Consider the following 26421-nt stretch of genomic DNA (forward strand, 5'->3'; position numbering starts at 1 on the left):
TTAGAATTGGTGAATTCGATGCTCCTAATGCTTTAATTTCATGTTTTGTACTCAGGAGAGCACCAAGAGTCAAAAGGAGCCAAAAACGAGCCAAAAAGGGACAAAATGAACCAAATCAAGAAGATGACATGGCCTAAGCCTTGCCACATGGGTAGCTCACACGCTCGTGTCTTTCGAGGGTGTCGACCATGGCTTTCACGATTCACACGGCCTGGCCATTTACCCACACAGCCGTGTGTAATTTAACGGATTGAACACGGCCTGGCAATCACGTCACACAGCCGTGTCACACGGACGTGTCCCTGCTTAGCCCAAGTTAAGTCCAATTTGAAAAAGGCCACTTTGGAGGGTTTCTAGGCATTCCAAAGCCTATAAATACGCACTAGAGGAGGAGAAAAAGGGGGACAAAGAAGAGGGGTAAGGAATTACCCCAAGGAAGCCGATTGATCCATCTTAGAAGCCGGATTCATCATCAAGATTGAAGATCTCTCCTCAATTTCCCTTCAGGAGTTTTGGGTTTTCTTTATGTTTTGTATTCTTTATTCTTCTGAGATGTTTTCTTATTTACTTATGAACTAAATCCCCTAAATACCTAAGGGGAATGAAACCTAAGAGGAATCTTGTTATTATTTTCTAAATTGTATGATAAATATTTAACTTGTTCTTAATTATGTGTTCTTAATTCTTGTTTTGATATCCCAGGATATTGATTCAAGACACGCTATTATTTAGAGGAGGAATGGACCCTGTGTAACACCCCGAACCCGATACCGTCTTCGGAGTCGAACACGAGGTGTTAACAGACTTCAAACCACTTATTCGACATTTCCCAGACAAGCTGCCAATCTGCATACTAGTCGCTTTAAAAATCATATCTTGAGTTTCACAACTCGAAAATCAGTTTTGTGATTTTTCCATGAAACTAGACTCATATTCCCATCTCCATAATTTTTTATAGAATTTTTGGTCGGGCCAATTAGTACAGTTTATTAGTCAAAGTCTCCCATGTTACAGGGATCGACTACACTGATCCTTGCGCATTACGAATTGGATATCTCCCTGCACAGAGCTTCAATACTGATGTCGTTTGTTTCTATAGAAACTAGACTCAGAGAGGAATCTGTAAATATATGGCATGACCCCTAATTATCTCTGGTTAATTTATAATAAATCTCCAAAGTCGGAACAGGGAATCCAGAAACCGTTCTGGCCCTGTCTCACGAGAACCTGAATATCTCTTAACATACTGTCCATATGATCCTTTCGTTACTTCTATATGAAAATAGACTCATCGAGCTTCGAATACATAATTTATTCATCAATTAATTCCACTCCTACTATTTTTAGTGATTTTTTGATCTCACGTCACTGCTGCTGCCAGCATCTGTTACGAAAGCAACTATGCCTATTTCGTGATTTCTCCTTGATCTAACTAGTAATTCATCATACATATCACCAATTATGATCATGACTAGCCATGCCAAAGGCTAATCATTGTCAAACATCTCCCTACTACACTATTGCCATATCATGAATTTTAACACCAAAAATAATCAACCATGACATATGGCATAAAAAGGTCGAATTATCAAGATTTACGACCTAACGTTATGAAACCAAACCCAACCGAACATTTATGCCATTTTCGCATGGCTAAAAGTTTACATACCAAAGTTCAAACACAACATAATAGCCTATACATGCCGAAATGCTCTCCTAAGCCGACTAAGAAGAAAGTACCAAAACTTGCTAGCCGGTGTGATGACTCCAATGACGGCCCGATCAAGCAAGAAGAGACGAGTCCAAGAAACCTAAAATAGGTGACAAGGAAACACCGAGTGAGTATATAACTCAGTAAGTCATAAGCAATGCACTACCATCCATTAATAACATTATCACAATAGGAAATAAAATGGAACGAGGCTAGTTACTCCATCCATACCGAACCATGCCATGGTTCCTCAGACCTATCGGTTCAATCTCATACCAAATCATGCATTCACATTCCGTATACTCATCAATAGGATATTTGAGGCATTTTCATACATCATTTTATTTTCGTTACAATCATACAACTAAACGGCCTTTCACCTATTCCACGATAAATCTTATGTACGTGACTTCAAGTATATTTGTCACATAGGTTCAAACTTACCAAGCTCAACTCCAAATATAGACATAGCACCTATTAGCCATGAACTCAAGGTACTTACCCGTTCCGCTGTCCGTGATCGACTCAATAACGTCGCACACTTAGTGTCCATAATGATTCAAAAGCATATAATAAGTCCGCACACTCAGTGCTATGTAATCAACTCGCACACTTAGTGCTATATAATCAAACTCGCACACTTAGTGCTACATAATCAAACTCGCACACTTAGTGCTACATAATCAAACTCGCACACTTAGTGCTACATAATCAAGCTCGCACACTTAGTGCTGTACAATTTAAACCCGCACACTTAGCGCCAATCTCATGATCATAAATGTTTATACCCGCACTCTTAGTGCCGAGATCAACAACTCAATACATCTCACCTCTTTTCTCTTCATCCAACACTTTCATCACCACATACATACATGTATATATATATTTCTCATTCCATTCAGCATCATTACATAGACGTTATGATCATTTAAATTAATACAACTATATGCTTAATGACTTACTTGGTGTTGGGTAAGACGGTTCCAACTCGGCTACTCGATGATCTTTTCTTTGCCTTTGCTTGATTCTCCTCCTTTAACTCCTTGAGCTTAATCAATAAATCAACTAGTTTAACCATCTTGCTAAACATTCATAATTCAATTACACATGCATATGTATGTTTGTATATTCGGCAACCATCCTCACTAATTACCCATTTAGTCGATTATACACATAATTAAAGGTAACATCACGAATGGGCATACTTATGTATATATACATATATATGTATATATATATATACTTCGGAATGGGCATCACAATTAGATTTAACACCACCTTCATACTCAATTAGATGGCCGAATGTATGTATACATGTACAATGTCAACTATAACATCATTTAAACACCTAATTTCATCTCATGAACACTTAATCGAATTTTCCTAATCTAGCATATTTTCACATCTATTTGTAACATCATGTAAATCCACATATAACTACATTTCTTAAGTTCCACATCTTAATGCCCATTATAGCCACTCCCATAGTCTAAATCTAGCAATCGACAACACCCACCTTTCCACTATGTTAGCCGAATACTCATTCTCTTCCTAGTCCTAAATTCGGCACCTCCAACAAAATAGCTTAACAATTTCAACTTTCATGCTAACATAACAAGCAACTTAACACATCCATATAACTAGCATGCTAATAGCATCAAGGTATCAACTAAAATTTTTTTAAGCTCCTTAGCCGAATCCTAACTCTCCAACAACCCCAAATCCAACCATGGGATAGATAGAATTTAGACTCATCACCCAAAGGTTGTGTAAACTTCCAAAAATATCATTGAACATACCTTGATCTAAAGGACCACCTTGGCCGAATCTTGCTTCCTCTTCTTCCTCTAGTTACGACAATTGCAAAAGAAAGAAAACATGAACACTCCTTCTTCCCTCCTTATTAAGCATTCAAACTCCCTCATTTTCATGCCACAACATCAAACACTCCTCCTAGATACAAGCAATGGCCGAACTCTTTCAAAGTTTTTCTCCCCTTCTTTTTCTTGGTTTTTCGGCTAGGAGATGGCAAGTATGACACCCATTTTTTTTTGTTCACTTTCCTATTATTATCCCCATCATTTGTTAACCAAAAGAAAACATATTAAATTAGAATGAGTGGAGCATCATCACTCCTTGGCCGGCCACCATGTATTTTATGGGCAATTTGACATGCAAAGCCATGCTTCCTCTCCCTATTATTAATTACTCCTTATAATTCATCTATCATCTTTTCTAACTTTGTCAACTAGGTCCTTTTTGAATTAATTCACAATCCTAAAGCTAATATTAAGCATTTAATTTCTCATATATTCGCTGTCACACAAAAATTTATGCAATTAAAACACAAAAATAATTTTTTTGGCTCGGTAATGTGGTCTCGAAACCACATTCCGACCAGGGTCTAATTTGGGTTGTCACAACTCTCCCCCACATCAGAAATTTTCGTCCCCGAAAATCTTACCGGTAAATAATTTTGGATATCGATCCTTCATAGAGTCCTCAAGTTCCCAAGTGGCTTCTTCAATTCCGTGTTTATGCCACAGTACTTTCACTAATGAGATTTTCCTGTTTCGTAGTTCTTTTACTTCATGTGCTAAAATATGAACTGGTTCTTCTTCGTAACTTAAATTAGATTGAATCTCGATCTCCGATGGAGGAATTACGTGCGATGGATTGGACCTATATCGTCGAAGCATCGAGACATGAAAAATGTTGTGAATCTTTTCGAGCTCAGGGGGCAAAATTAATCGGTATGCAACGGGTCCAACTCGTTCGGATACTTCGTACGGACAGATGAACCTCGGACTCAATTTGCCCTTACGACCAAATCTAAGCACCTTCTTCCAGGGTGAAACTTTGAGAAATACTTTGTCTCCAACCTGATATTCAATGTCTTTTCTTTTCAAATCCGCATACGACTTTTGACGATCCGAAGCGGTTTTCAAACTTTCGCGAATTACTCGAACTTTCTGTTCGGCATCCTTAATCAAATCAACCCCAAGGATCTTACTTTCACTAAGTTCAGTCCAAAATATTGGGGTACGGAATTGGACGACCGTACAAAGCCTCGTAAGGTGCCATCTTAATACTTGATTGAAAACTATTGTTGTAAGCGAATTCAATCAAAGGTAAATACCGTTCCCATGAACCATTAAACTCGAGGATGCAACATCTCAACATATCCTCAAGTATCTGAATTATCCGCTCGGATTGACCATCGGTTTGTGGATGAAAAGCGGTGCTAAAATGCAGCTTGGTACCCAAAGCTTCTTGCAATTTCTTCCAAAATCGCGAGGTGAATCTCGGATCTCTATCCGACACGATAGAAATAGGTACTCCATGTAATCTCACAATCTGAGAAACATACAATTCGGCTAGTTTATCCAATGAAAAATCCGTACGCACGGGGATAAAGTGAGCCGACTTAGTCAGTCTATCAACAACAACCCAAATCGCATCCTTCTTACTTGCTGACAATGGCAGTCCGGACACAAAGTCCATTGTGACTCGATCCCATTTCCACTCGGATATCATGATCGACTGAAGTAATCCTGACGGCACTTGATGTTCTGCTTTCACTTGTTGACATATTAAACATCTCGAAACAAAGTCGGAGATGTCCCGTTTCATACCATGCCACCAAAACTGACGTTTCAAATCGTTGTACATTTTCGTTCTCCCCGGGTGAATTGACATTCGGCTACAATGAGCTTCGTTCAGAATCATCGAAATGAGTTCTGAATTTCTTGGAACACACAACCGACTTCTGAACCTCAAACAATCGTCATCATCAATTTGAAATTCGGATTCCATATTCGGAATACATTCAGCCCGTTTTGCAACCAATTCATCGTCGACTTTCTGAGCTTCACGAATTTGATGAATCAATGATGGTTTGGCCTTTAATTCAGCTACTAACACATTGTCGGGTAGAACAGACAAGTGCACATTCATCGCTCGTAAAGCAAACAGCGATTTCCGGCTTAAGGCGTCCGCAACCACATTAGCCTTTCCCGGGTGGTAATCAATGACAAGCTCGTAATCTTTCAACAACTCAAGCCAACGTCTTTGTCGCAGATTTAAGTCTCTTTGAGTCATCAAATATTTGAGACTTTTGTGATCCGAAAATACATGGCACTTTTCACCAAACAAATAATGTCGCCATATTTTCAAAGCAAATACGATGGCGGCTAGCTCGAGATCATGGGTTGGATAATTTCTCTCGTGTGGCTTCAATTGTCTCGACGCATAGGCCACAACTCGACCTTCTTGCATCAATACGCAACCCAACCCGAGTAGGGATGCGTCACTATAAATGACAAACTCTTTGCCTGATTCGGGTTGCACCAAAATTGGAGCTTTAGTCAAATGAGTTTTCAGTTGATCGAAGCTTTTCTGACATTCCTCCGTCCATTCGAACTTAACATCCTTTTGAAGTAGCTTCGTCATTGGTGTGGCTATCATCGAGAAACCTTTTACAAATCGTCAGTAATAACCGGCGAGCCCCAGGAAGCTCCGAACTTCGGTAATATTTCTTGGAGGCTTCCAGTTAAGTATGGCTGAAATTTTGCTCGGGTCAACTCGAATACCCGTTGTGGATACCACATGACCCAAGAAGCTAACCTCTCTCAACCAGAACTCACACTTACTGAACTTCGCATATAACTGCTTATCCCGCAAAATTTGCATCACTAATCTCAGGTGTTCAGCATGTTCGGTCTCATCTCTTGAATAGACCAAGATGTCATCAATGAACACAACTACGAACCGATCCAAATATGGTCTGAAGATCCGATTCATCAAATCCATAAATACCGCAGGGGCATTAGTGAGCCCGAACGGCATCACTAAGAACTCGTAGTGACCGTACCTCATTCTGAAAGCAGTTTTGGGTACGTCCGAATCTCGAATCCGCAACTGATAATAACCCGATCTCAAATCTATCTTTGAAAACACTGATGCTCCCTTTAATTGATCAAACAAATCATCAATACGCGGTAACGAATACTTATTCTTTATCGTCACTTTATTCAGTTGACGATAGTCAATGCACAACCTCATGGTTCCGTCCTTCTTTTTCACGAACAATACTGGTGCACCCCATGGTGAGAAACTCGGTCGAGCGAAACCTCTATCCGTCAACTCTTGCAATTGAGCTTTCAATTCTTTTAACTCGGTTAGTGCCATACGATACGGAGCTATCGAAATTGGCGTAGTTCCAGGTACAAGCTCAATACCAAACTCTATCTCCCGAACAGGTGGCAAACCCGGTAACTCTTCAGGAAAAACATCCGGGTATTCACAAACCACCGGCACAGATTCGGGTTTCTTTTTTAACTCTTTGTCATCAAGTACATACGCAAGGTATGCTTCGCACCCTTTTCTTACATATTTCTGGGCCAACATTGCTGATATTACAGCTGGCAACCCCCTTAAGTCCGTAGACTCAACTCGGATTATCTTGTTATTTGCGCACCTCAAATCAATAGTCTTGCTTTTGCAATTCACAACCGCATCATGCGCGGTCAACCAATCCAAACCAAGAATAACATCAAATTCGTCAAACGGCAAAAGCATCAAATCGGCCGGAAAACAGGATTCTCGGATTATTAGAGGGCATCTCTTACACACTTTATCAACAAGTACGCATTGACCCAAAGGGTTTGACACTCGAATTACGAACTCAGTAGACTCAACAGGTAGAGTCTTACTGGATGCTAAGGTTTCGCATACATATGAATGAGTGGAGCCAGGGTCAATCAATGCAATCACATTAGTATCAAAGAGAGTGAAGGTACCAGTGATGACGTCGGGGGAGGATGCCTCCTCTCGTGCGCGAATGGCATATGCTCTAGCAGGAGTACGGTTCTCGGCTCGAACAGCCGTATCAGGGGCCCCTCTCTGATTACCATCCCTACCTCCTAAAATTCTCGGTGGTCTACCTCTAGTTGTCACTCCACTAGGTCTTGCACCTTGAATCTTATTCTTCTCATCCAGCTCCGTGCAATCTCTAATGAAGTGGTCCTTCGAACCGCATCCGTAACAGGCCCTGTTAGTAGACTTACCCCAACATTCACCTAGGTGTCGTCTTCCGCATTGGGGACATTCAGGTTTCTCTTGACGATTATTGCCCACACTAGCTACCGAAGTAGCTCGGGAGCCCGTCGATGGTCTTGCTCTGATGGAAATTCCCGCAGTCGTCCTCGACTTATTAGTGTCCTCCCTGAACTTCTTTACAGCTGAGAACGGAGCTTTACCCGTCGATCTTTTACGATAGTCTCTAGCTTCAAATTCAGCCTTCTTCTTCTCCCTTCCAAGTTCTTCCGCCTTGCAGGCTCGTTCGACTAGTGTTACGAATTCTTTTATTTCCAAAATACCCATTAGTAGCTTTAAATCTTCATTCAATCCTTCTTCGAATCTTTTGCACATAGCAACCTCATCAGCTACACACTCCCGGGCATACCTACTGAGTCTTACGAATTCATGTTCGTATTCAGATACTGTCATACGGCCTTGCTTGAGTTCCAAGAATTCCTTACGCTTTTGATCAATGAACCGTTGACTAATATATTTCTTTTGAAATTCCGTCTGAAAGAAGTCCCAAGTTACTCGTTCGTTTGGGACTATGGAAATCAGGGTCCTCCACCAATAGTAGGCTGAGTCTCGCAACAAGGATATAGCACACTTTAGACATTCATCGGGTGTGCATGACAGTTCATCAAACACCCGAATGGTGTTATCAAGCCAGAACTCGGCCCTTTCAGCATCATCAGTAACTATGGCCCTGAACTCCTCAGCCCCGCGCTTCCTAATCAAGTCTACAGGTGGCTTACTCAGCCTCCCAGAATCAGTGACTGATGGCATTACGGGCTCTTGGGGTGGATTATTCAAATTCGGGAATTGTTGGACAGCCGGATTGGTTCGGGCATATTGCGCGACCCACTCATTCATCATGGTAAAGAAGGCTTGTTTAGCCCCCTCACCTTGATTATTCGCAGATGACTGAGGTTCAACAGGCGGTGTCCCTTGTGCAGGAGCAGCCGCTACACTTTCAACGTCATCCGCTAAGATTCTTTCTACACCGGGGTCCATTTACTAATCAAAACAAAAACATTTTAACCGTCAGAAGTCATCACACAGTTAAACATTAACATTCGGCATGTATAGCTAGACTCATACGTGCTATGGTAGTCCTAGAACCGACTAAACCATAGCTCTGATACCAATAAAATGTAACACCCCGAACCCGATACCGTCGCCGGAGTCGAACACGAGGTGTTAACAGACTTCAAACCACTTATTCGACATTTCCCAGACAAGCTGCCAATCTGCGTACTAGTCGCTTTAAAAATCATATCTTGAGTTTCACAACTCAAAAATAAGTTTTGTGATTTTTCCCTGAAACTAGACTCATATGCCCATCTCCATAATTTTTTCTAGAATTTTTGGTCGGGCCAATTAGTACAGTTTATTAGTCAAAGTCTCCCATGTTACAGGGATCGACTACACTGACCCTTGCGCATTACGAATTGGATATCTCCCTGCACAGAGCTTAAATACTGATGTCGTTTGTTTCTATAGAAACTAAACTCAGAGAGGAATCTGTACATATATGGCATGACCCCTAATTATCTCTGGTTAATTTATAATAAATCTCCAAAGTCGGAACAGGGAATCCAGAAACCGTTCTGGCCCTGTCTCACGAGAACCTAAATATCTCTTAACATACTGTCCATATGATCTTTTCGTTACTTCTATATGAAAATAGACTCATCGAGCTTCGAATACATAATTTATTCATCAATTAATTCCACTCCTACTATTTTTAGTGATTTTTTGATCTCACGTCACTGCTGCTGCCAGCATCTGTTACGAAAGCAACTATGCCTATTTCGTGATTTCTCCTTGATCTAACTAGTAATTCATCATACATATCACCAATTATGATCATGACTAGCCATGCCAAAGGCTAATCATTGTCAAACATCTCCCTACTACACTATTGCCATATCATGAATTTTAACACCAAAAATAATCAACCATGACATATGGCATAAAAAGGTCGAATTATCAAGATTTACGACCTAACGTTATGAAACCAAACCCAACCGAACATTTATGCCATTTTCGCATGGCTAAAAGTTTACATACCAAAGTTCAAACACAACATAATAGCCTATACATGCCGAAATGCTCTCCTAAGCCGACTAAGAAGAAAGTACCAAAACTTGCTAGCCGGTGTGATGACTCCAATGACGGCCCGATCACGCCAGAAGAGACGAGTCCAAGAAACCTAAAATAGGTGACAAGGAAACACCGAGTGAGTATATAACTCAGTAAGTCATAAGCAATGCACTACCATCCATTAATAACATTATCACAATAGGAAATAAAATGGAACGAGGCTAGTTACTCCATCCATACCGAACCATGCCATGGTTCCTCAGACCTATCGGTTCAATCTCATACCAAATCATGCATTCACATTCCGTATACTCATCAATAGGATATTTGAGGCATTTTCATACATCATTTTATTTTCGTTACAATCATACAACTAAACGGCCTTTCACCTATTCCACGATAAATCTTATGTTCGTGACTTCAAGTATATTTGTCACATAGGTTCAAACTTACCAAGCTCAACTCCAAATATAGACATAGCACCTATTAGCCATGAACTCAAGGTACTTACCCGATCCACTGTCCGTGATCAACTCAATAACGTCGCACACTTAGTGTCCATAATGATTCAAAAGCATATAATAAGTCCGCACACTCAGTGCTATATAATCAACTCGCACACTTAGTGCTATATAATCAAACTCGCACACTTAGTGCTACATAATCAAACTCGCACACTTAGTGCTACATAATCAAACTCGCACACTTAGTGCTACATAATCAAACTCGCACACTTAGTGCTGTACAATTTAAACCCGCACACTTAGCGCCAATCTCATGATCATAAATGTTTATACCCGCACTCTTAGTGCCGAGATCAACAACTCAATACATCTCACCTCTTTTCTCTTCATCCAACACTTTCATCACCACATACATACATGTATATATATATTTCTCATTCCATTCAGCATCATTACATAGACGTTATGATCATTTAAATTAATACAACTATATGCTTAATGACTTACTTGGTGTTGGGTAAGACGGTTCCAACTCGGCTACTCGATGATCTTTTCTTTGCCTTTGCTTGATTCTCCTCCTTTAACTCCTTGAGCTTAATCAATAAATCAACTAGTTTAACCATCTTGCTAAACATTCATAATTCAATTACACATGCATATGTATGTTTGTATATTCGGCAACCATCCTCACTAATTACCCATTTAGTCGATTATACACATAATTAAAGGTAACATCACGAATGGGCATACTTATGTATATATACATATATATGTATATATATATACTTCGGAATGGGCATCACAATTAGATTTAACACCACCTTCATACTCAATTAGATGGCCGAATGTATGTATACATGTACAATGTCAACTATAACATCATTTAAACACCTAATTTCATCTCATGAACACTTAATCGAATTTTCCTAATCTAGCATATTTTCACATCTATTTGTAACATCATGTAAATCCACATATAACTACATTTCTTAAGTTCCACATCTTAATGCCCATTATAGCCACTCCCATAGTCTAAATCTAGCAATCGGCAACACCCACCTTTCCACTATGTTAGCCGAATACTCATTCTCTTCCTAGTCCTAAATTCGGCACCTCCAACAAAATAGCTTAACAATTTCAACTTTCATGCTAACATAACAAGCAACTTAACACATCCATATAACTAGCATGCTAATAGCATCAAGGTATCAACTAAAATTTTTTTAAGCTCCTTAGCCGAATCCTAACTCTCCAACAACCCCAAATCCAACCATGGGATAGATAGAATTTAGACTCATCACCCAAAGGTTGTGTAAACTTCCAAAAATATCATTGAACATACCTTGATCTAAAGGACCACCTTGGCCGAATCTTGCTTCCTCTTCTTCCTCTAGTTACGACAATTGCAAAAGAAAGAAAACATGAACACTCCTTCTTCCCTCCTTATTAAGCATTCAAACTCCCTCATTTTCATGCCACAACATCAAACACTCCTCCTAGATACAAGCAATGGCCGAACTCTTTCAAAGTTTTTCTCCCCTTCTTTTTCTTGGTTTTTCGGCTAGGAGATGGCAAGTATGACACCCATTTTTTTTTGTTCACTTTCCTATTATTATCCCCATCATTTGTTAACCAAAAGAAAACATATTAAATTAGAATGAGTGGAGCATCATCACTCCTTGGCCGGCCACCATGTATTTTATGGGCAATTTGACATGCAAAGCCATGCTTCCTCTCCCTATTATTAATTACTCCTTATAATTCATCTATCATCTTTTCTAACTTCGTCAACTAGGTCCTTTTTGAATTAATTCACAATCCTAAAGCTAATATTAAGCATTTAATTTCTCATATATTCACTGTCACACAAAAATTTATGCAATTAAAACACAAAAATAATTTTTTTGGCTCGGTAATGTGGTCTCGAAACCACATTCCGACCAGGGTCTAATTTGGGTTGTCACACCCTGTCTAAGAGTACATTTGCCATAATTAAGCGGAGTTGATTGCGCGCTTAGAAATAGGGTGACAAGATTTTACTGGATTAGGGTGAAACCTAATAAGGGGATCCATAAATCGAGTTAATGCAACCCTAGAGCGTTAATTAGAGAAAAGTCTCGGTTATTCAATCTAGGGATTAGACGTTATTAGTCTTGAATAGGGATAATAACATAACTTAGGGATCTCTTCGGAACAAGTTGAATGAATAAATCGTCCGATTCGAAGCCAGAATAATAAGTAAAGTCTAGGTGGATATTTCCTTAGGTATTGTCTCAAGTTAATTGATTTTCCCAAAAGCAATTCCCCAATTCTTTTCTCTGTGCGTTTTTAGTTTAAATAATTAGTTAATTAAAAAAAAAACCCTTTTATTCTTAGGCTAGATAATAAAAAGATAGTTATTACTAGTACTTTTGGTTCCCTTGGGTACAATATCCCGGTCTTGCCATTACTATACTATTGTTCGATAGGTGCACTTGCCTTTTCGTCGTGATAATAGTTAGTCTAGGTTTGATCTTCATTATAAATATTTATTACTTGTTACGAATCACTGCGATCAGCCACAAAGCATAATATTTCATGATATTAATCATCATATCATATAAATAACATTAAATTACTTAAAATGACAATTATGTTACTACATTTACACCTGAACTTACCTCGGTACAAAATAAAGAAATTTTGCAATTTAGCCCACAATCTTTTCCTTTCCCTGATCAAGGTCGATTCCACGTCTTTCTTGGTCTAAAATAACACATTTTGCTGATTTAATACTCACATTTATCAAAATTGTCCTTAACTCTAACTTTGGCAAAATTATGATTTTTCTCCTAAACTTTTGCATATTTACACTTTTGCCCCAAAGTTCAAAAATTAAATTTTTTTCCAAAATTATTATTTTTATGACATGCTGATCATTTTTTCCTTCTATGGAAACATCAAATTCTCACTCTAACATGTTATAAATATTAGGTATTTTTACCGATTATGTCATTTTACTCGTTTTCACGTAAAATCGTTTAGTAAAAGTTGTTTAACACAATTTAAAGCTTCATATTCTACCATAAAACATCAAAATAAACACATTTCACCTATGGTATTTTTCCAAATATAAACCCTAGTTTAAATTATTGCTAGAATAAGCTAAATCAAGTTACCGGGACTCCAAAAATGTAAAGAACATTAAAAACGGGGCTTGGAATCACTTAATATGGAGCTTGAAAGCTTGAAAAAAACTCTAGCTATGGAGAACCCTTGAAATTTCGTCCTAATGAAGAAGATGGACATATTTTGGCATCTTTTTCCTTTTTTTAATCTTTTAATTACCAAATGACTAAAATACCCTTCATTAAAAACTTTGGTTATTTCTACCTATGTATGTCCACTTTTGTCCATGAAAACCTAATGGTATAATTACCATTTAAGGACCTCTACTCCAATTATGCTCTTCAATTAAATCCTTTAACATCTAAAACTCATATTAATTGCAATTAAGTCCTAATAGGCAAATTAGACATGCAATTCATGAAATTTTCTATCGATATTCTAACACATGCATCTAATCACTCAATAAAATATAAAAATTAATCGGAATAAATTTTTCTACTTTAGAATTGTGGTTTCGAAACCACTATTCTATTTAGGCCCTAATTCGGGATATCACAAGAAATCACTTACATGCAAGCAATAAGCTATGGAAGAGCCTTAGAACTAAAAAACGGTGGCTTCCCTTTTGTTTTTCGGTAGAAACAAGTTTAGGAAGATGATACTTTTTTTTATTTTAATGTTTTTACTTATTTTATTTACTTTATTATTATTTAAGTTTTAAAATAACATATAAAAACTATAAATTAAAGCTTTAACCGTCCAATAATATAAGAACATGGTATAATTTCTTATGTCTTTTTATTGTTAGTGTTTTGCATGGTTCTTGGACCATAATTGTAAAATTGGCCACTGGTAGTGAATATTTAATAAGTATATTGGACTGTCAAACATGTAATTTTCGATTTATATTAGATAATTTATTATTATTAAAAGTAGACTAGTTGTTCAATAAATTAATTTGCACAATATACAAAAGGCAGTTACTCTTTATGAAAAATGTATAAATTGTGCCATAGGATAGATGAATTGTATAGATGGTTATAGATAAATAAATATTGAATCAATAGTTGTTCGTTCGAATAAATGTAAGCATGATAGAATTTGTTTATTGTGAAATGTTTTAGGAATGACCTAAAGCATTGTTTACTTACTTAGCCTAGAGCCTAAATGCCTAACCCATATGTTATGTAACGCCCCAAAATTTTAATTTTTGATTTCGTGTGTGTGTGACACACAAGTGTGTATCTGCTTCAGTGGTTAAGTGTTCTGGGTGTGTGTGAGAGGTTCCAAGTTCAAGCCTTACTTGGGAAAATTTTGGTATTTTTATAAATAAAGCCTTAACCTTGTGCAAAAGGCTTAAGTTTAATTATTGGGATAAGTTTATATTAGAATTGGCCTTTTGGTCTGGTGGTTAAGTGGAGTGTTGGAGTGTTGAAGGTCTTGTGTTCAATTCTTTGTGATGGCATGGAGATAGTATTTTTGCTCCACTTTTGGCTAAGAGTTGTGTTGGGGAAAAATTTTGAGTAGTTGTGTTTTAGTGGGTTAATAGGGTGTGATTTTAGGAGATAATTGGGGAGAGTTATCAGAAAATAATCTAATTATCTTTTTGTTGCAAAAAATATTAATAATAGAGTTTCGGTTTTCTCTCCAATTCCCCAAAATTTTTGACATTTTCTTCTTCTTCTTTTTTTCTCTCCTCTGCAGATTCTTTCCCCTAGTTGCTGCCGAAATTTCCACTATTTTTCCCCTTCCGTTTCTTTTTTTTTTCCAATTGATTAAGTTGTTCATTGTTAGTTGCGCGTGTTCGGTAAGTAACGGTTTTGTCTATTTTTAATCGTTCTTAGTTAATCTCTTAAAGGGGGATTCATTTTTAGTGTTTATGAGTTAATCAAGGAGCTCGTGGTTTTGAATCGATGCTGTGATTGTGTGAAGTCGTGGTTACTAAAGTGAGGTAAGGGTTTTGTTAGGTTTTTAGTCGAGTTCCTTCCAAAATTGGTTTATTAAAAATGAATTAAGTGATTAATTTGGAGATATGTTGGTCGATTTTTAGCTTTTGAAGGCTCAGGAGTGCTTACGCATCAGAAACGATAACAGGTGTGTACCCAAAACGCAGAAAATGGGATTTGGCGAAAAGCTGAAATTGCTTGCTGTCGAGAAATAAGAGAAATAAGAGAAAATGATGCGAAAAAAACTGTAGAGAAAGGAAATAAGGGTGTTATAAACTTGGAAATCAACATTTTGCAAAATAGTTTTGGACAGCAGTAGTAGTCTAATTTTCAAAAAATCATCAAAAATAGTGGAAATTGAGTTAGAGGTTGAATAAAATATGAAATTATATTTTATTGAGTATAGTTTTTCATGGAAGAAACAGTGTAAGCAATGGAACTGTAAATTATGAGATATAATAAATTTTGTGAGACAAGGTTAGAATGTTTCGGGTTCCCTTGTTCTGAATTTGGAAAATCATCAAAAAATTTAAAAATATAATTAGGGGTTTAAATTTATATGTTTGAATCTTTGATGAGTTTATTTTCAAGAGTAATAAACAGAAACATCATCCAAATTCTGTACTAAGAGATAAATAATTTTTAGTAAGGAAAGGTTGAAGATGTCAAATAGTAGAATAAGGATAAATTTGAAGATATTACTTACTTATTTGATAAACTATAAATTCTTAAAATTTTATGGTAGAAAGGTATTTGAGTCTAGTTTCAAAAAAATCAATCGAATCTAAATTTGGAATTTTGTAGCTCATGATATAAATAATTTAGTGACAATGACTCAAGTAGACAACTTCGAATGAACATATAAGTAAATAGTGAAAACATATATGAATATTTAGCTAGCATGGCTTACATTAAAAATGGATCACACGGCCAAGGCCAATTTGAGCCAAGTGGGCCACACGGGCATGTGGGCTCACATGGGCAGATCACATGGGCGTGTGAGCCCATTTTTACCAAAATGTTTCTAAGGTTGCACGGGTTGCCCAAGTCGACTGTAAACCTATTGTAAGGTCGGTAAGCACAACTTAGACCTCTAAATGTGTGAAATTGAATTAATGATATTTGTACTGAGTATGTTAATATCTGAACTTAATATATGTACTGAAATTGCATAATAGCACATCATCCATTGTATGTTGCATTGCATTGGGTTGGGGGTTGTTATTCGGAGGAAGTATACTAAAAGGCTTTAAGCCTAATTTATTGGCAGCTCAACTGCAAACTACTATTTTGTGCTGCATTCGGTACTTCTTGGAGTGTAGGGATGGGTGGGTTGATTATATCTCCACATGGAGTGTTGGGTTGGACGAAGATGGTGTGTACATGCTAGTTGAGTAGGATTTTGCTACTACATAACTGTTACTGCTACTAATACTGTGATGGGCTAACGCGCTACTACATTTTTGACACTGTACTGAGATGGGCTAAGGCCCAAACTGTCACTGATACTGAAAATGGCTTAGACCCAAGATTGTTTAACTGTGCACTATGAATACTGATTGTTTGTTTGTTTCTACGGGATTACACTAATACCCTTAACCAGTAATCATCACCGAAATAGCTTAAGAGGCATTACCGAACTTGTAACTCAATTTAGAACAATCATTTATCAAATGTCATCTCATTTTAGTAAATATCATTCATTCACATTCAATATGTACTAAAATCGAGCATACAAAGTTTAAATCATGCATTCGGGACTAAATCGATAACATTTGAAAACTTGGAAAAATTTCAACATTTCAAGTATCACACACCCGTGTGAACAGGCCGTATGCCGAACACGGCTAATAGACACACCCGTGTTTTAGACCGTGTGGAAACAGTGCATACATACTGACTTGGGTTACATGGCCAACCACACGCCCGTGTATCTAGCCCGTATGCCAATTCGAAATGGCCACACACGTCCATGTGCCATGGCTGTGTGCCATACACGGCCAGTGGACACGCCCGTGTGTCTAAGCCGTGTAACTTACTAACTTGATTTTTATTTAAGCTTTAGGGGACGCACGACTATGTAACAAGGCCATGTATCACACACGGTTGAGTTACACGCCCGTGTGCTCTGCCCATGTCGATGAAAATAGGCTATTTACTGATAAACCGTAATTTATACATATTTTACCCCATGTTTAACGCATTTTATGGATGATTTCCAATTAGAATTGGTGAATTTGATGTTCCTAATGCTTTAATTTCATGTTTTATACTTAGGAGAGCATAGGAGAGCGAAAGGAACGAGAAACGGGCCAAAAACAGAGAAAATGGGCCAAAGTACGAAATCAACATGGCTTGGACCTCCTCACACGGGCATACCACACGGCCATGTCAATTTGTCAGGCTTGAGCATGGCCTGAAGTAATTGTACACGGGCGTGTCACACGAGCGTGTCCCTACCGACCCCAAGTTGAGTCCAATTCAGAAAAGACTAATTTTGAAGGCTCTTAGGCATTCCAAAGCCTATAAATACACCCTAGAGGAGGAAGAAAAGGGAGGCACAGAATAGGGAGTAAGGAATTACTCTAAGGAAGCCGATTGATCCATCTCAGAAGCCGGATTCACCATCAAGACTGAAGATCTCTCATCAATTTCCCTTTGAGGAGTTTTGGGTTTTCTTTATGTTTTGTATTCTTTATTATTCTGAGATGTTTTCTTATTTAGTTATAAACTAAAACCCCTAAATACCTAAAGGGAATGAAACCTAAGACGAATCTTGTTATTATTTCCGAATTGTATGGTAAATATTTAACTTGTTCTTAATTATGTGTTCTTAATCCTTGTTTTGATATCCCAGGATGCTGATTCAATATAAGCTCTTATTCAGAGGAGGAATAGACCCTGTCTAAGAGTACCTTTATCATAATTAAGTGGAGTTGTTTGTGCACCTAGACATAAGGTGACAAGATTTTACCGGATTAGGGTGAAACCTAATAAGGGGATCTATAGATCGAGTTAATGCAACCCTAGGGTCTTAATTAGAGAAATGTCTCAATTATTCAATCTAGGGATTAGACGTTATTATTCTTGAATAGGGATAATAACATAACTTAGGGATCTATACGGAACAAGTTAAATGAATAAATCGTCCAATTCGGAGCCAAAATAACAAGTACAGTCTAGGTGGATTTTTCCTTAGGTATTGTCTTAATTCAATCGATTTTCCCAAAAGCAATTCCCCAATTCTATTCTCTATGAATTCCTAGTTTAGATAATTAGCTAGTTAAAACAAAAACCTCTTTATTCTTAGGCTAGATAATAAAAAGACAGTCATTACTAGTACTTTTAGTTCCTGTGGGTTCGACAATCCGGTCTTGCTAAAACTATACTACAGTTCGATAGGTACACTTGCCTACATTGCGATAATAGTTAGTTTCAAGAATGATTAATTATAAATATTTAAAATCTATCACGAAATCACGCGATCAAGTTTTTGGCACCGTTGCCGGGGAACTAAGATATTAGGAACGCTCAATTTTTATTACTTTAGCCATTTATTTTTCTTGCAATTTAATTTTCATTTATTATTATTATTTATTAATTTATTTTTTCTTTCTCTTGGCAGGTTTTTATAGTTTATGACTGGAAGGACCACTACTTTTTGATGAAGAAATCGATCGCACAGTTTGCAGAAACCAAAGAGAAATAAGGCGAAGCTTAAGATACACAGAGAACAAGCAAGAGGACGATACTCAACCCATAACCGAAGAGATGGCTGAAAACCAAGACAATCAGCTACCTCCTGCAATTGCGGTTAATCAAAATCCTGCTCCACGTACTATGTATGATTATGCTAAACCTTCTTTAACAGGAACTGAATCGAGCATAGTTAGACCTGCTGTAGCTGCAAATACTTTTGAACTAAAACCTAACACTATTCAAATGATATAGCAATTTGTTCAGTTTGATGGTTTATAGGATGAGGATCCCAACACTCACTTAGTAAACTTCTTGGAACAATGCGATACATTTAAAATTAATGGTGTTTCTGGTGATGCCATTCATCTTCGGTTATTCCCTTTTTCATTGAGAAACAAAGCTAAACTGTGGTTGAACTCATTACCACGAGGGTCAATCACTACTTGGGAACAAATAACCGAAAAATTTCTATTAAAATATTTTTCACCGGTTAAAACGGCTAAATTACGTAATGATATCTCTTCGTTTGTGCAGATGGACTTAGAAACTCTTTACGATGCATGGGAGAGATACAAAGACTTACTGAGAAGGTGCCCTCACCATGGGTTACCGCTTTGGCTATAGGTGCAAACGTTCCATAATGGCCTGAATCCTTCGACTCGACAAATGGTTGACGTAGCCGTTGGCGGAACCATCAATAATAAAACACCTGAAGATGCCTATGAGTTTATAGGGGAGATGTCACTGAATAACTATCAGTGGCAAGTCATGAGGACTAAGCCAACTAAAACAGTAGGCGTTTATAATGTCAATTTAGTTACAATGCTGTCAAATCGGGTAGAACTTCTAAATAAAAAAAGATTGATGGTTTACTTGGTTCTACTCAGGTACATCCAGTAATGAGGTGTGAGACGAATGGAGGAGGAGCATGCACAGAGTATCAACCCTTCAACCCTAGCATCGAGGAGGAACAAGTCCAATATATGGGTAACAATAACTCTCGATCCCAAAATAACCCATATAGTAACACTTACAATGCAGGTTGGAGGAACCACCCCAATTTTTCGTGGGGTGTTCAAGGAAATCAAAGACCACAACATCCTCTGGGTTTTCAACAACCACCCTATCAACAGGAAAAAAAAACTGAACCTTGAAGAGATGCTCTCAAATTTTATATGGATGTCAGAAACCCGTTTTTAGAACACCGAGACAACACTTAAAAATCAACAAGCGTCGATCCAAGGGCTCGAAACTCAGATAGGCCAGCTTTCCAAACTAATCTCTGAACGACCACAAGGTAGCTTGCCAAGTAATACTGAACCCAACCCAAGTGAACAGCTCAACGCAATTAATATTCAAGATGACGAAGGAGTCTTTGAGCCTGAACCAGAACCGAGGCAAGAAACTGTGGTAAGTAAAGGTCAAGGTGAGGTAGGTCATAATAAAAACAAATCAGTGAATGTCAAATATAAACCTCGTGTGCCATATCCCAACGCGACAAGGAAAGACCGCTTAGATGAATATTTTGGTAAATTCCTTAAACTCTTAAAAAATTTACACATTAACTTACCGTTTATTGAAGCGCTGTCGTAGATGCCAAACGTAATGAAATTTTTAAAGGAGCTTTTAGCAAATAAGCAAAAGTTGGACGAGGCGTCGCATGTGGAGCTAAACGCAGTGTGGTCAGCTATTCTACAAAATAAGCTACTGAACAAATTAAAAGATCCAGGGAGTTTTACGATTCCTTACTTAATTGGTAGTTTAGATGTTAATAATGCATTAGCTGATTTAGGGGCTAGTATCAACGTCATGCCATACAAAATATTTAAGCAACTAGGTCTCGAGAAACCCAAATAGACTAGGATGAGAATTCAATTAGCAGATAAAACTATAAGATTCCCTAGGGGTATTATTGAAGATGTGCTAGTTAAAATTGATAAATTTATATTTCCCGTTGACTTCATTGTTCTAGACATAGAGGAGGATAGCAACACTCCTTTAATTCTAGGAAGGCCCTTTTTAGCAACTGCTAAAACAATTATTGATGTTGGCACAGGTGAACTCACACTCCGTGTGGGAGATGAAACAATCACCCTTCAAGCTCGCAATTCCGGCAACACATTGGAAATTAAGGTGATTGTCTAAACCATTCTACTAAAACTGACAATATGGTGCAACCTTCTTTGCAAGAAATGAGTCTGAAGGAAGTACATGAGTCATTCTCAAGCAATAGTAGAGGACTTATTCATGAAGATCGAAGGCTACAAATCGAGGAGCTAGATGAATGGTAGACGCATAAACCGAGAACACCCGACAAATCGAATCTACGACAGAATGAGCTCAATACCCTTCCAAATCAACTTAAGGTTAGAGATAGAGTCTTATTAGATGCCGCAAATCCCCACATTATCGCTACCACACCGAATGAAGAAATCCCTCTTACAGTACTCAACATTTTCCCATTCGGTACGGTCGAGGTGAGTCATCCCAAGTTTGGCACTTTTAAGGTAAACAACACACGTTTAAAACCTTATTTTGATGAGATTGATAGCAGGAATGAGGAGTATAAACTCCTCAAACCACCATGATCATTCAACGGAGAGGTAAGTCGAGCTTAGACTATAAATAAGCGCTTCTCGGGAGGCAACCCAAGCACTAACTTACTAACGAAGCTCTTGAATACAGGCTTTCCACAGAGACACGGCCAAGTACACGGGCATGCTTAGGGTCGTGTGAAAATAGGGCAAAGATTTCCCCAAAAACGGGCTACGATAAAACGCCACAGCTATGCAAGATGGCCGTGGTCGAGCCTAACAAAACAACACGAGAGTGCGACACGCCTGTGTGGAACAACCGTGGATGAACCTGTTAAAACAGCACGGGTGTAAGACACGCCCGTGTCTAACACTTGTGGTCGAACCTGTCAAATTAACACGAGCGTGGGGCTTGCATACACAGGTGTGGGAGAAGTGAACGAAGCTAGACACGGTCGTGCAACACGACCGTGTGCACTAACACTCCCAAGGAACATAGGCGTGGGACAAATTTCAAGCGTGCCCAAATAGGAAAAACGCAAAAAACACGGGAAAAAATTAGGGAACACGGGCATGTGCTATGGCTGTGTGGCCCAAAATCTATAAATACTCTACACTATTCACTTTCTTCCCTATTCAAAAACCCTAACCCTAGCTGCTGCAAGTCCACACGCCCTCCCTGCCACACCCGTGTGCCGCCTCCAACTCCATTTTTGACGCTTCGATTTCTCTCCCTTAGCGTTTGTTTACTCTTTTCACCTTTATTCTACTTATTTTTAATTTTTATTTTTAAAATAATCTTTATTTTTCTCTTACTATTTCCATTTTGTTCATTATTTCTGCATTATTAGATTATTTATCATACATTTCATGTTACATCAAGTTGTTAGGAAAGCCTCACTCTTTTATCATACACATGTCATTACTATGCCCATTCTCATGCCATTACAATGATAATGTCACGAAATTATGCTATCAAAATAATTATGTTGGTTATTTTTGGTTAATATTAGTAGTTGTGGCTAAAAGTCTGATTTTTTATTTGAAATTTGTCTTCATTTTACTTTAATCATTCCTCAAGATGAATTAATGGTTTTGATTGCAGGTACCATGTCGTCTTCACGAGGCAAGAAAATCACCGTACCTGCTTCAAAGAAGAGGAAGGGAGCATCATCTTTTGCGGGTCCAACCATGAAAATTCATCACCCTCTCCTGCAGTTCCCCTAAGGCCCCCAAGAAGAAGTTTTCCAAATACTTCAGGTCCGACCTTTAATTGCGGGCCGCTGCATCGACTGGGCTGCAGTAGAACAAGTTCAGTCGGCTGATATGATTCGGGCCCTCCTAACCACCGACCCTTGGGAGCTGTTCTTTGGGATCATCGAGCCAATATACCACGAGCTCACGATGGAACTATGCTCAATGTTCCATCTTCAGACTGTAATGACAAACTACGATGATCTCGACACGGTCCAATTGCACCTAGGTGAATTAATCCGCCAGCTAAGCGTCCTAGAGTTCGGTGCTGCACTAGGCTTATATACGGAGGAGTTCAAGGAGGAGAATGAACTACATGCTCTCACTGGCCACATACACTTCTCTCCCTCAAAGTGTTAGCACACTTTGGCCCCTAGCGTTGCCTCCTACAATCCTAGCTGCTCCAAGGCATCAGTTCTCTCACCATCTTTGAGGTACTTACACGCCATTTTGGCTCACATGATAACGAGGAGGTGAGAGAGCACTAGCGTCATCAATACTCACGGCGCCTACTTTTTATGGTGTATGTCGCACGGGCACGTCATCGACCTTGCGTATTTCATCGCCCTCGCGATTCAGCACCAGACAGATCACCATAGGAAGAGGTTTATGTCCATTGGCCCCTATGTTACTCAGTTGGCTCAACACTTCGGGCTCCTCAGCACCGCAGCCCAAGAATCATCCTTAACCCTCATTGGCTAGATGTCACCACAAGGCATCTCGAGCATGCTTAGCATGAGGATGATCGAAAAGCGCCGAGGAACCTACCCTCCTCAATATCGTCTCGCCCAATCTACCGAGGAGGAGGCCTACGAGGACATTCCTAATAATGTCCTTCCACAGCATGAGGATCCACCGACTTAGCCACCACCACCCTCTCGTCTAGTTCATGCAGCGACTTCATATGCTGACATCTCTGAGTACCTCACTCGATTCGAGTAGCAGTGTTTTCAACGATTTGACAACATTGATGCTACTCTACAGTATATTTGTCAGCACCTCCACATCTCATCGCCAGTCCCACCTCGCGAACCATCTAGAGATGAAGATATTTAAAAACACTTAATTTCGGTTATTTCTTTATGAGTAATTATTCTTCCTAATATCCCCTAAAAAGTTCTTGATTTTATCACAGTTATATAGAGCTCTTAAGCTCATCATCGCATAGGAACTAAAAACTCAACCGGGAGAGGTTCTCCACGACTGCCATGTCCTGATTGACCACGACCATAGCTACCACTAGATATAATATTATTTTGGCGCAGGAATTATGGACTAATGAACCTCTACCACCGCCGAAGTATCCTCCTCCACTCTCGCATCTATTACTCTCCAAAACTCCAGTTCGAAGAATTCATCATACAGGAAGTTTCACTTCTCTCCCTATCTTATTTTTATATTCTAATATCTATCTTTGTACATTGAGGGCAATGTACGTCTTAAGTGTGGGGGGTATTTATTTCATCATCAGAAAAATCCCTGAATGTCTGCCTTGTTCTCTTGAAAAGCTCTCATATCATATTTAGGATAAATTTTAATTGATTTATGATTTTGATTGATATGTCTTGAATTAAAACATAGGCATTTATGCATTGATTGTTTAAACTTTAAGACATTAGAGAATCAAGCATGATAAGTTGATTTTTAAGAATTTAAAATCTTAGGTTGTTTCGACAAAGTTTAGGTATTACTTTGAGTTGGAATTCACAAGTTCTAAACATCAAAAATCCATAATTTTTGTGATATTTTTAAGCCTTTTGAGCATCTATTAATTCTTTCATGCTAAATTTTATTATTGCTTTGAGTGCGTCAGTATTGAACTATTATTCTAGAACTTGCTTGATTATGCATGTCGAGACCACACCATTTGATTTGATATGTCAAAATGATTAAGGCACTTAGGATTAACCCACTCATGCCATGAAAAGCCTACCTCCACGATTAACCCATAGTGAACCCCATTGAGCTAACAAGTCATTTCTTGTATTACCCTCAATATTAACCCTTAACCCATTTTTGTTGAAATCCCCTCAATTATTTTGATGCCTATTTTTGTCGAGATTTGAGTTGAATAAATCGCTTAGCTATGTCTTGTTCTTAATAGTTAGTCTATGTTATTTAACTTGTTCTTTAAAAAAAACACTATGTATACACATTAGTAATTTCATATTCTGAGAAGAAGCTCTGTTGTACGCAAGTGATGATTAACTCATTTTCTAGTTAGGCAATTTTTCAATTCGATCTTGATTCTAACCATTTCTTTCAGCTTGTGACCACACCCACCTAACCAAGCCTCGTTACGTCCTTCTAACGACCTTTTGATTGATGTTTCATCTCAATTTATAGTGGTGGAGATTTGATTTTCATGCAAGCCTATGGTAATGACTTTTCATTATTGACTATTGAGTGCTTCATTTATTGTCCTTAAACAGCTCGGGTGATTTGAGTGAATCTTTAGTGAGGATGTGAAACTCTGTGATGTTTTGAATCAAATGTAATTACTTAGATGAGGGGAGACACCTATGTTTGCATGATTAAATACTCAACTTGGAATGTTTGAAACTTTTATGTTCTTTTAGTTGAATTCTCAATGTATGATTACCTATGGTTTATTTTGAGATATTATCAATAGAAATTATAAGCTGAGAAAAATTTATTTTGATTATGAGTTGAGAATTTTGCTTGAGGACAAGCAAATGCTTAAGTGTGGGGGTATTTGATAAACCATAATTTATACATATTTCTTCCACATGTTTAACGCATTTTATGGATGATTTCCCATTAGAATTGGTGAATTTGATGCTCCTAATGCTTTAATTTCATGTTTTATACTTAGGAGAGCATAGGAGAGCGAAAGGAACGAGAAACGGACCAAAAACGGAGAAAATGGGCCAAAGTACAAAATCAACACGGCCTGGACCTCCTCACACGGGCATACCACACGGCCGTGTAAATTTGGCAGGCTCGAGCACGGCCTAAAGTAATCGCACACGGGCGTGTCCCTGCTGAGCCCAAGTTGAGTCCAATTCGAAAAAGGCTTATTTTTTAGGGCTCTTAGGCATTCCAAAGCCTATAACCCTAGAGGAGGAAGAAAAGGGAGGCACAGAATAGGGAGTAAGGAATTACTCCAAGGAAGCCGGTTGATCCATCTCAGAAACCAGATTCACCATCAAGACTGAAGATCTTTTCTCAATTTCCCCTTCAGAAGTTTTGGGTTTTCTTTATGTTTTGTATTCTTTATTATTCTGAGATGTTTTCTTATTTAGTTATGAACTAAAACCCTTAAATACCTAAGGGGAATGAAATTTAAGACGAATCTTGTTATTATTTTCTGAATTGTATGATAAATATTTAACTTGTTCTTAATTATGTGTTCTTAATCCTTGTTTTGATATCCCAGGATACTGATTCAAGATAAACTCTTCTTCAGAGGAAGAATAGACCCTGTCTAAGAATACCTTTATCATAATTAAGCAGAGTTGTTTGCGCGCCTAAACATAGGGTGACAAGATTTTGCC

The 26421-nt window shown here is 38.2% G+C and overlaps 1 non-coding gene across 1 annotated transcript; it reads right to left on the reverse strand.

Moving 5' to 3' along the window:
* Positions 1-19616: 19616 nt before the first annotated feature.
* Positions 19617-19723, reverse strand: LOC121230956 (small nucleolar RNA R71). Its single transcript, XR_005929028.1, has one exon. It is a non-coding gene; the product is annotated as a small nucleolar RNA R71 (small nucleolar RNA).
* Between the last annotated feature and the right edge of the window lie 6698 nt (positions 19724-26421).

This window comes from Gossypium hirsutum, chromosome A06, assembly GCF_007990345.1.
Source record: "Gossypium hirsutum isolate 1008001.06 chromosome A06, Gossypium_hirsutum_v2.1, whole genome shotgun sequence".
Lineage (NCBI taxonomy): Eukaryota > Viridiplantae > Streptophyta > Magnoliopsida > Malvales > Malvaceae > Gossypium > Gossypium hirsutum.